The sequence below is a fragment of the Panulirus ornatus genome, chromosome 4, assembly GCF_036320965.1.
Source record: "Panulirus ornatus isolate Po-2019 chromosome 4, ASM3632096v1, whole genome shotgun sequence".
Lineage (NCBI taxonomy): Eukaryota > Metazoa > Arthropoda > Malacostraca > Decapoda > Palinuridae > Panulirus > Panulirus ornatus.
In genome coordinates, this window is record NC_092227.1 from 41472416 (window position 1) to 41484620 (window position 12205).

At 41.2% G+C, this 12205-nt stretch overlaps 1 long non-coding RNA gene across 1 annotated transcript in view; it reads right to left on the reverse strand.

The window, feature by feature from the left end:
* LOC139764497 (uncharacterized) overlaps nt 1–9675 on the reverse strand; it is a 12520-nt gene extending 2845 nt beyond the window's left edge. The window contains exon 1 of the long non-coding RNA XR_011716391.1: nt 9536–9675. This is a non-coding gene — a long non-coding RNA (uncharacterized lncRNA). The remainder of the gene's footprint in view (nt 1–9535) is intronic.
* Nucleotides 9676–12205: the final 2530 nt, after the last annotated feature.

Genomic DNA, 12205 nt, shown 5'->3' on the forward strand with positions numbered 1-12205 from the left:
TTCACGCACGCACACCCCGGCTCATGTGCATGCTGGGGTAGGTTTTGAGGTTTAACTAAACCGTTGGTGGGGTGCGGCGGCCAGTGTAGGGTTGTGTTGGGGGAGAGTGTTGGGGAAGGGACATGGTGGCCAGGGTTAGTCTAGTGTTGATGTTTAGATGATGCATTTATAGTGTGTCTTATAATTGTATGTTTGTTTAAGTATGTATATGTTTATTTCATACGACTTGTACATGACCTTCACCCCCAGCATCATGAATTATACACACAAACTCGAAAAACTAACCGGCACCAGTTTCGGACGCGATAAAGAGGTTATCGATACCCTGTGCAAACATTCATTTACTCCACAGTAAAGTACACCTCACCTGTCTCTCTGTCTCTCTGTCTCTCTGTCTCTCTGTCTGTCTGTCTCTCTCTCTCCCCATCCTTTGAAAAAAGAAAAAGCTGCTCATCAGCCGCAAATATTCTATACCTACGAATCAAAGCAAAAATACTTTTATCACATTACCATCCTGAACATACTCGTCACCCAGATCTTTTATGCAACATCACCAAGCCCCACCCAACTAAGCCACTTCATAATCACCTCGCCGAACCTGACGCAGATTAATATTAAGAGTTCTCATCACATGCCGAAAACACATCCACACCGAAATAACCCAGCAAAACAACCGTCGCCCAACCCAGTCTTGAATTCCGTCCCACCGCACGTCTGAAACTGCATAGCCCAGACACACACACTGTCTCGTCTGCGCCCTAGATACCACCCATCGTAAACGTTGCAAATGTCGATTCGCCATATCACAAGACCCGTCATGTCCAAGACGCAACTCTCACGCTGAAGACACCGAACATCTACTCAATAGTAGGTGGTAGACAGCCCCCGACCAGAGAGGTTTTACCGATACTACCTTCCTGTGTATCGGGAGGGCGAGTGACGTGTGTGCAGTGAGCCAGCACTTCATTGATTGCCAAGTTTCACCCCATTAGCCCAAGTTGCTGTCTTTTCTTTCTGTCTCACCCACTCGTGGGTTGCAGACAGTTCGTCCACAAAAAGACAGTCTCGCCATCTGTCATAGAGCCCTCGACAGCATGTAACCCACACAACTCGTTCACCAGAACTCTAGATTTTCCTGTTGTGAGCGGTAGGCGCCAGCCCTGCCTTTTGGCAAAATCTCATGGTCAGTTCTCGTAAGTAGACACTCAACTACCCTACACTTATCCTGCCTAAACAAACACACGGCTCAGTGACCTGTGCTCCTAGCCAGTGTACGTGGCAGATTTCCTGAGCTCTGCAGCAATCCTATAAAAGGGTTTCAACCCTGCAAGATTCAGATTCAAGACTTCGCTTATCTGTATATACTTGGCTGTTATATACTCTTGATAATAGTAGTAGTAGTAGTAGCAGTTTTAGGTAAAAATTATGATAGTCATAATGATCATAATGATAATAGTAATAGTAATAATAATAATAATAATAATAATAATAATAATAATAATAATGATAATAATAATGATAATAATAATAATAATAATAATAATAAGAAGAAGAAGAAGAAGAAGAAGAATGATGATACTAATAAAAGTAATTATTTTTTCATACTTCTCTGTTTTACACGTTAGCGAAGTAGCGCCAGGAACAGAAGAAGCGGCACTCATTAGCTTACATCCACTCTCTAAGTATATGTTGTCTAGATTGATACACCGAAGCCAGAGCTCTCTATCCACAATCACTTCGTAATACCGCAACGCTCCAATTTGCTTTATCCCATGAATGTCTTACACCCTCCTACACCTCCAGTGACTGAAAGCTTCTTTCAATCCATCTTTCTATCAAGTCCTCACTCTCCTTCTCCTTGCTCCCTTTACTGATGCAATATTTTCTTCATCAGTCTCTCTTCACTCATCCTCTCCATACCATTTGAGCCCACCCTACACAGCTCTCTCAAATATACTTCCCTTATAAACACACCTCTCTCTCACAGAATCATTCCTTACTTGATCAGTCCTTCTACCGCAACATGTTGTCCTTGGCATTTCATGAGTTTTCATGATAATGGTTAATGATAATAATAATGATGATGATAATAATAATAATAATAATAATAATAATAATGATGATAATAATAATAAGAAGAATAATAATGATAATAATAATGATAATAATAATGATAATAATAATAATGATAATAATAATAAGAAGAAGAAGAAGGAAAGAGGAGGATGATAATGACACCATCTGTTTCTGTCCTCCAGACAGTATACCAAGGTTTAGTTTGACACGGTCGGCTACCACGGTGAGAGTAACGCGATCTCTAAATTCCATATTGTTACATTTCAGGACGATCGTACATTTGTAAACTGAATGTGGTGAATTAAATTGTCATAATATTTAGTTAAAGGTGTAACTTACTGATGTTCATGCCTAAACAAAAGAAAAATTATGAAAATGCTTAGTTTTCTGTACGGAAGTCACAAACGGAAGTCAAATTTATTTTCACATTGCTTCATAGTTACCCCCTAAAAGCATTCCTGTATTTGTTGAAGTGCAGTTTTTGTAGGCCAGACTTGTTAGGGAGGAAATGGAAAAACTCCAACTCCAAATGTCACTCAGAAGCTTGAGTTTTTGTTTATAAATCCACAACAATGCAAAACTTGCTGTGCGGTTAACAACATTTTGCACCAACATCCACCCAGAAATCTTGGTCGTTCAGACGTATGTTACACAAGACTCGTTGTGAACAAGGACGTTTCCTCCGCTGTTATAGAGATTTAGAAAACGAAGCACGCGCTGTGAGGTGCCTCAACCTTGAAGGAAGAAAAACTGAAAGACAAACACAGAAGACAAACGCAGCAGACAAGCGCAAACAAACACACAAGATGAACACAGACAAACACAGAAGATTAGCTCAGTCAAACCCTTTGTTAAGCTGATGCCCAAAAGACAATCCAAAGATTTTTCCTTAATTTCATTTTATGAAAACATTATTACTATATTGGTTGTGTAATAATGATCGAGTTTAACTTAGTGTGTGTATGTGTGTGTGTGTGTGTGTGTGTGACTGGATGCTTTTGCCTAGCTTAAAGATCCACCGTTGCCATGAACATTATGTTCGTAGCTGATCTGCTGCCATAGAGCCATCAAAGGAACCCTCCTATAGTTGATTCCTGAAGCTCCAATTGCTCTCACATTTTATCGGTGGGGGACTGAACCAAGCGCACGCTGGGAGGGTAAATATGCACACTCCCCCCCCCTCACCCACACTCCCCTGCCTCTAGCTAGTTGCAAGGTTACACTCTGTTCTGCATTACACATCTCGTGTCTCATGAGAGCTTTATCTATTCCTTCCCTCTGAACGTGTGTTGAGCCTATTTTCAAGAGTATTTTTCTTTTTTGATTATCATGTCGTTGTCAATTCACATTTCTCTTCCCGTTAACAAAGGCCCTTTACATTATGGTTCAAGGCTTCACAGACTTTTAGCAGTAAACAAAGACCCTTATCCAAAGGCTTCAAGGCTTCACTGTTCTACAACAACAAGAATAACACTGTTAATTACTATGGTCTCGGCCAGGTAGACAACCCACCTACCTACTTTCTACTTTCCCTTCTTTCATTTTTTATTTTCTAAAATTCTTGCATTCATCCTTTTCATTTTCCTTACCTTCCAGTTTGTCGCCAGGCTTATTCGTGTCTCTGCCCAACAGGAACAACAACAACAACAACAACAGCAACAAGGGCTCAAGGACCATATATACAGTGATGGTGTATACGGTTGCAGACTGATTTCGAATGCTTGTGGAAGGTTTCAAAATTTTTCATTTGGTGACTGGGGGAAAAAAAATGTAGATATGTAAGGTTAAAGCTTTCTGATTTGATGACCAGATTAGCTTGCTATAGCAATTAAATCCACGAACACACATGCATGCAATTTTTGTACTTTGTATGATTTAGGCATTTCATCGGCTCGCTGACCTTCAACTGTCGACAGCAAATTAAACCCAGCATCATAAACATACAACATGTTTGCTCTACATATGTATGTTTCTGTTGTCTCTGTCGATTTCTGGCTTAATGACCATATGGTACTATACAGAGCCAGTAATGACCATATGGTACTATACAGAGCCAGTAATGACCATATGGTACTATACAGAGCCAGTAATGACCATATGGTACTATACAGAGCCAGTAATGACCATATGGTACTATACAGAGCCAGTAATGACCATATGGTACTATACAGAGCCAGTAATGACCATATGGTACTATACAGAGCCAGTAATGACCATATGGTACTATGCAGAGCCAGTAATGACCATATGGTACTATACAGAGCCAGTAATGACCATATGGTACTATGCAGAGCCAGTAATGACCATATGGTACTATACAGAGCCAGTAATGACCATATGGTACTATACAGAGCCAGTAATGACCATATGGTACTATACAGAGCCAGTAATGACCATATGGTACTATACAGAGCCAGTAATGACCATATGGTACTATACAGAGCCAGTAATGACCATATGGTACTATGCAGAGCCAGTAATGACCATATGGTACTATACAGAGCCAGTAATGACCATATGGTACTATACAGAGCCAGTAATGACCATATGGTACTATACAGAGCCAGTAAAGCAATCTGGTAACTTCTTTCACATCTTGTGTGATTGACAATAAAGCACTTGGGTTGACCTCCAAGACTTGATTATATTACCGTCCACCTCGCTCTCTCTTTTCTTCTCCTCTTCCAGCGACCCTCCAACAACCCTCCAACAGTCCACCTCGCTCTCTCTTTTCTTCTCCTCTTCCAGCGACCCTCCAACAACCCTCCAACAGTCCACCTCGCTCTCTCTTTTCTTCTCCTCTTCCAGCAACCCTCCTACAACCTTCCAACAGTCCACCTCGCTCTCTCTTTTCTTCTCCTCTTCCAGCAACCCTCCTACAACCCTCCAACAGTCCTTCCTTATTCTCCAGCTCCTCAAAACCCGTTCCTTCACTCACTTGATAAAGCAAAAAAAAAAAGGTGTTAATAGCTGCATGTCCAGCCACCTGGACATGCAGCACACAGCTGGAGGTTTGGTAAGGGGTCCCAGCAACACTAGGAGAGAGAGGCTACGGGATATCATACCTGACAAATGATACAAGGTATTGTCCCTGTGGTCTGCCAGGAGGATGGGTCTTAATAAGGCTCACTTGCCCAAGTCTGCTGACTTCATTACACAGTCAAGACCTTTGATAGTAACTAAATTGCGATGGATTCCTGTGTTTCTGCTTGCATGTGTGGGTCATTGTAAACGTATCATAGTTTCTTATGAATTGTAGTTCAGGAGTTTTCTTGGGTTTCCAGGAAAAGAGAATATAAAGTAGAATTCTAGTTTACGACTTCAAGACTATAAACTAGTATTACTGGTTTCAACTTCATTTTCATAGCAATGCCATTTGGTCGAGATTCTTGTTGCAGTGAAGGACTTGTGTGTGTGTGTGTGTGTGTGTGTGTGTGTGTGTGTGTGTGTGTGTGTGTGTGTGTGTTCAAGGGGTTTCTTGAATTAACTTCTTCCAGCGGCTGAAAAATGCTTATATGAGGATATTCATATTAAAGAGAAGTGCTTTAACAAGAACCTAATGTTCAGAAGTGTTTACTAACACACTACAGATGAGGTTCACACACAATCCACTAATTATTAAGGGTCACCGTTGTTGTGATGGGCTTGTCTCTGTAACAGTCTTTGTCGAGCTTGGATGAGTTCGATGCGGTTGTGGTGTCGAGTTGCAACTTGAGGACGACTGATCTCAGGTGGCAGGAGTTGATGATGGCGAAAATGATGCATTAGCTTCATCGCTCGTTGTAAGATGACCTCAAGGTGGAGGAGGTTGAGAGAAGTAAGATGGGTATGTAGATTGAGCGCCTCTTAACACATAACATAGTTGTGACCGAGGATGATCTTGCATGCCCCTCTGTGCACCTTCTCTTGCAGTCACTGCAGTAAGGTGGCTAGGGAGGCAGACCAGGTGGGGAGGCATAAGGTGGCTAGGGAGGCAGACCAGGTGGGGAGGCATAAGGATGACAGATTTGTAGATGGTCCTGAGTTGTCCTTCGCGGGGATTCCAGATACCTTGAGTCGACTGCTGATGCAGAGACGAGAGTTAAGAGGATTCTCTTCGATGGCGCTGACGCGTTCCTTCCAGCTTAGTTTGCTTGCTGTCCAGAGCATCACAGAGAAGCTTGGTGGACTCGACAATCGTGCGAGGATTGATCTAGAGAGACAGTAGAGTGTGGGACGGGATAGAAAGTGCGAGCACGACCCAGGCCTTGGGTTGGTTGATGGTGGTGAGGCTGGTGATGGTCAAGTTCTGGAGGTCATGAGGATATCCTGGAAGACGTTTCCGCCAAGTTATAGAGTCGTCGACGTACCCACAACGAGGTAGTGTGTGTCCATCAAGGCACCACTGGGAAGAATGACAAGACACCAGGGTCCCTTCATCCTCTCGTGCGGAACGCTGCAGGTGGGGCCTGGAAGGTGATGATGACCCCTCAGGAGACTTACAGCCTACTAACACCCACGCAAGAAGCCTGAAAGCTGTCATAAAGATCCTCGAAAATGAGCGCAGAAGAAGGACTCACGACGGATGAAATTAAGAAAGTTGCCGTGGCAAGTGGGAGGTGAAGGGAAGTATTCACACTGCAAGGCTGTGGAAGATGTATTGAGCTTTTAACTTGTGTGACATCCCAGTTAAACACAGAGGAAAGAAAGTGGGGGTTAGGTAGACGGTACATTATTGATGGAGTGTGATGTTGTTGACTTCGGTGTGTTGTGTATGTATATGTGTGTGTGTGTGTTATATATATATATATATATATATATATATATATATATATATATATATATATATATATATATATATATATATATATATATATATACATATATATATATATATATATATATATATATATATATATATATATATATATATATATATATATGTTTTCCACTTCTTGATAATTGCCCCAGAAAACCTATTCCAAGAGCCCCTAAAGCTCCAAGGCTGCGCTACTTCCAGTGGCAGAGAAACGATGAACTTCTTTTGAGTGATACATTCTTCGACGAGATGCACTCCTCATGATGGAGGTGATAATACAGCTTAATCCCACAATCCTAATTTTGCACAAATGGTGTGCAAAATTCAGGACTTTTCTCTGAACCAGTGGACGATCGTGAGGAAGTCCCGCCATATATCACAGCCTGAGAATAAATACACCAGTAAAGACGACCTGACAACTGAGGTGAGGTGGCAGCTGTTGTTGTTGCTGCTGCTGCTTGGCTGTGGCCTCAGCTGGGCTGACTGGTCTCAGCTGGACTAAGTAGCCTCAGGCGTCTTGGGCAAATCAGCGGGAAAAAAAAATAAAAGCGATAAATCAGGTATTATTCTGTGATACACGACGCCCGTAAGAGAAATGCATTCATTGGTCCGTTGGTTATTTAGACCTAACGACTGTCAGGGTCATAAGAGACCATCAGTGTTCAGGTTTAACCATCAGTCGAAAGATCTTCAACACTTCAACACTGACTCATTGTTTACAATAAGACCTCTGGGAATAAGTTCAGGAGCAACTTTCTTTTTTATGATATTTTCCTTATTTGTAATTATGTGTGTGTGTGTGTGTGTGTGTGTGTAAGATGATGTTATGTATGTGTGTAAGATGATGTTATGTGTGTGAGTGTAAGATGATGTTATGTGTGTGTGTGTAAGATGATGTTATGTGTGTGTGTAAGATGATGTTATGTGTGTGTGTGTGTGTGTAAGATGATGTTATGTGTGTGTGTGTAAGATGATGTTATGTGTGTGAGTGTAAGATGATGTTATGTGTGTGTGTAAGATGATGTTATATGTGTGTGTAAGATGATGTTATGTGTGAGTGTAAGATGATGTTATGTGTGTGTGTAAGATGATGTTATGTGTGGGTGTAAGATGATGTTATGTGTGTGTGTAAGATGATGTTATGTGTGTGTGTAAGATGATGTTATGTATGTGTGTAAGATGATGTTATGTGTGTGTCTGTGTAAGATGATGTTATGTTCTCTATTCTGAGTTTAATGTGAGATAGTTTCATTCCTCTTTCTAACAAGACGAGTTTGGCAGGGCAGAAGAGAACTTGATGCGTGGGAATTTCTCACATAAGCTTAGCCAGACCTTTCATTTTAAACTTGCTCTGGGTTCAATATCTAATTACTGATGGCAGATGAGGTGCCCAGCCATATTTGTTCGTAGGGTTCCATCCTTGTGGTGTTGTGTGGACGTTCAACATTGTCATGTATCCTTGTTAAGTTGATGGGCGTTTAGAAGAAACAATTGACCTCGTGGATTGATGGATGATTGTCTAAGGCTGTAATTCAGGTGATTGGGGAGGAGTAGTTGGTAATGACGACTTACAAGTGATAAGTGATTACCAGTTGATTTTAATAACAAAAGTGTATATGTCAATTTCTTCTTAGAAATATAACATAGAACATGTGCTTGATGTCATCAAACACATGTTCTCCGTTACATGTCCAGATAATGCCACACAATATCAAAGACTGATGGAAATATTACACACAACTGCAGAATATTTTCATATCTATTCCTCATCATCATCATCATCTTTTTCTTTTTCTTCTTCTTGTCCTCCTCCTCCTTCTCCTCCTTCTCTTCCTCTTCCTCTTCTTGTTCTGTTTCTTCTCCTCCTGCTCCTCCTTCTCCTCTTCCTCCTCCTCCTCCTCTTCGTTCTTCTTCTCCTCCTGCTCCTCCTTCTCCTCTTCCTCCTCCTCCTTCTCTTCGTTCTTCTTCTCCTCCTTCTCCTTCTCTTTTTTTTCTTCTTCTTCTTCTTCTTCTTCTTCTTCTTCTTCTTCTTCTTCTTCTTCGTATTTATCTTCTTTTTCTGTATCAGTGCGAATTTACCGTATAAACTAGACCATTTGGTGGTGGAGGGGGGGAGGTGGTAGGGAAGTGTCATAATGATACAAGATAAGGTTCCACATCGACACAGTAGAACTAACCATGTTCCTCATTTACTCTGGCGTGAGAACGCTGCTACACCCTCACCCCACACCCCACCCACCCAACCCTCACCCAACCCCCACCCCGCGTTAAACATGAATTTAGCTCTAGGTTTAGAGGTATAAGTGTGTGGCGGCGAATCATTTACACTTACACCAGGGATACTTCTATATATGATGTGATAACCCTGTAAATGTCTGAACGGAAATCTTGAAAGAAAAAGACATAGTTAAAGTGCTGTTTTCATTCGCCTGTCAAACTGGATCTCTTTACCAAAAACCAAAACTCACTGAAGTTGTCCTTCGCCAACTTTGTGTGGATGATAATATACCCAATAATTATCCTCCTGTGGTGGTCTTATATATACAATTTTTGTGGTTTTCAATTTGCCGCCGACCGCTCACATCCTGACCAAGGCTATCATTAAGATAATGGTTATGTACCTGTGCTCACATCTGATAACGTGTCTAGGATCACACTCACGCGTGTCCCGGAATTCCTTCTTGGCGTGAAGCCTTTAAGTCCCTGTGTGGCCAGCCCGCCTGCCTGCCTGCCTGCTGCTAGGCTAGCGTCTTGTAACGGGACGCAGCGCTACGCGCCTGCCAGGAATTTGAATTGCATAATCCTGCAAAAAAAATGATGTGAGGGATGTATAGATATGATAGTCTCCTGCAGTTGTGTGTGATGTAACCCGTCTGCAACGTTCATATTAGTCTTTCATATTGTATGGCACTATCTGGACATGTAACGAATTAGAATCCTGTTTTGTTATATTTCTGAAAACAAAACAAATATATATATATATATATATATATATATATATATATATATATATATATATATATATATATATATATATATATTCCTATGAGTCCACGGGGAAAATAAAATACGATAAGTTCCCAAGTGCACTTTTTTTGTTTAATAATCATATTATCAAGGGAGACACAAGGGGGAAATATAAGTCAGTTGATATACAACGAAGAGACGTAGCTAGGACGCCATTTGGTAAACGTGTGATTGTCCAAGACAGACAACTAGACAACATGAAAGTGAATTGTTTACAATTCTCTTCGTTGTATATCACCTGACTGTTATATTTCTCTCTTGTGTCTCCCCTGATGATGTGATTATTACACGAAAGTGTACTTGGGAACTTATCGGGTTTCATTTTCCCCGTGGAATCATAGGAAATATACTTGCTCACGCGCAAAATTGTGATCCATTCCAATATATATATATATATATATATATATATATATATATATATATATATATATATATATATATATATATATATATATATACATATATATATATATATATATATATATATATATATATATATATATATATATATATATATATATATATATATATATATATTTGATACAGACTGACAGATATAGGGTGTTTTGGTCGAGGTGGTGTGCAAAGTAAGAGGGCTAGGGAGAATGATTTGGTAAACAGAGAAGAGGTGATGAAAGCTTTTGCGGAAGATGAAAGCCGGCAAGGCAGCGGGTTTGGATGGTATTGCACTGGAATTTATGAAAAAGGGGGGTGACTGTTATGTTGACTTGTTGGTAAGGTTATTTAATGTATGCATGATGCATGGTGAGGTGCCTCAGGATTGGAGGAATGCTTGCATAGTGCCATTGTACAAAGGCAAAGGGGATAAAAGTGAGTGCTCGAATTACAGAGGTATCAGTTTGTTAAGTATTCCTGGGAAATTATATGGGAGGGTATTGATTGAGAGGATGAAGGCATGTACAGAGCATCAGATTGGGGAAGAGCAGTGTGGTTCCAGAAGTGGTAGAGGATGTGTGGATCAGGTGTTTGCTTTGAAGAATGTATTTGAGAAATACTTAGAAAAGCAAATGGATTTGTATGTAGCATTTATGGATCTGGAGAAGGCATATGATAGAGTTGACAGAGATGCTCTGTGGAAAGTATTAAAAATATATGGAGTGCGGGGCAAGTTGTTAGAAGCAGTGAAAAGTTTTTATCGAGGATGTAAGGCATGTGTACGTGTAGGAAGAGAGGAAAGTGATTGGTTCTCGGTGAATGTAGGTTTGCGGCAGGGGTGTGTGATGTCTCTATGGTTGTTTAATTTGTTTATGGATGGGGTTGTTAGAGATGTGAATGCAAGAGTTTTGGAAAGAGGGGCAAGTATGCAGTCTGTTGTGGATGAGAGAGCTTGGGAAGTGAGTCAGTTGTTGTTCGCTGATGATACAGCGCTGGTGGCTGATTCGGGTGAGAAACTGCAGATGCTGGTGACTGAGTTTGGTAAAGTGTGTGAAAGAAGAAAGCTGAGAGTAAATGTGAATAAGAGCAAGGTTATTAGGTACAGTAGGGTTGAGGGACAAGTCAATTGGGAGGTAAGTTTGAATGGAGAGAAACTGGAGGAAGTGAAGTGTTTTAGATGTGTGGGAGTGGATTTGGCAACGGATGGAACCATGGAAGCGGAAGTGAATCATAGGGTGGGGGAGGGGGCGAAAGTCCTAGGAGCGTTGAAGAATGTGTGGAAGTCGAGAACATCATCTCGGAAAGCAAAAATGGGTATGTTTGAAGGAATAGTGGTTCCAACAATGTTATATGGTTGCGAGGCGTGGGCTATAGATAGAGTTGTGCGGAGGAGGGTGGATGTGCTGGAAATGAGATGTTTGAGGACAATATTTGGTGTGAGGTGGTATGATCGAGTAAGTAATAATAGGGTAAGAAAGATGTGTGGTAATAAAAAGAGTGTGGTTGAGAGAGCAGAAGAGGGTGCTTTGAAATGGTTTGGTCACATGGAGAAAATGAGTGAGGAAAGATTGACCAAGAGGATATATGTGTCGGAGGTGGAAGGAACGAGAAGTGGGAGACCAGACTGGAGGTGGAAGGATGGAGTGAAAAAGATTTTGAGTGATCGGGGCCTGAACATGCAGGAGGGTGAAAGGCGTACAAGGAATAGAGTGAATTGGAACGATGTGGTATACTGGGGTCGACGTGCTGTCAATGGATTGAACCAGGGCGTATGAAGCGTCTGGGATAAACCATGGAAAGTTCTGTGGGGTCTGGATGTGGAAAGGGAGCTGTGGTTTCAGTGCATTATACATGACAGCTGAGTGTGAACGAATGTGGCCTTTGTTGTCTTTTCCTAGCGCTACCTCG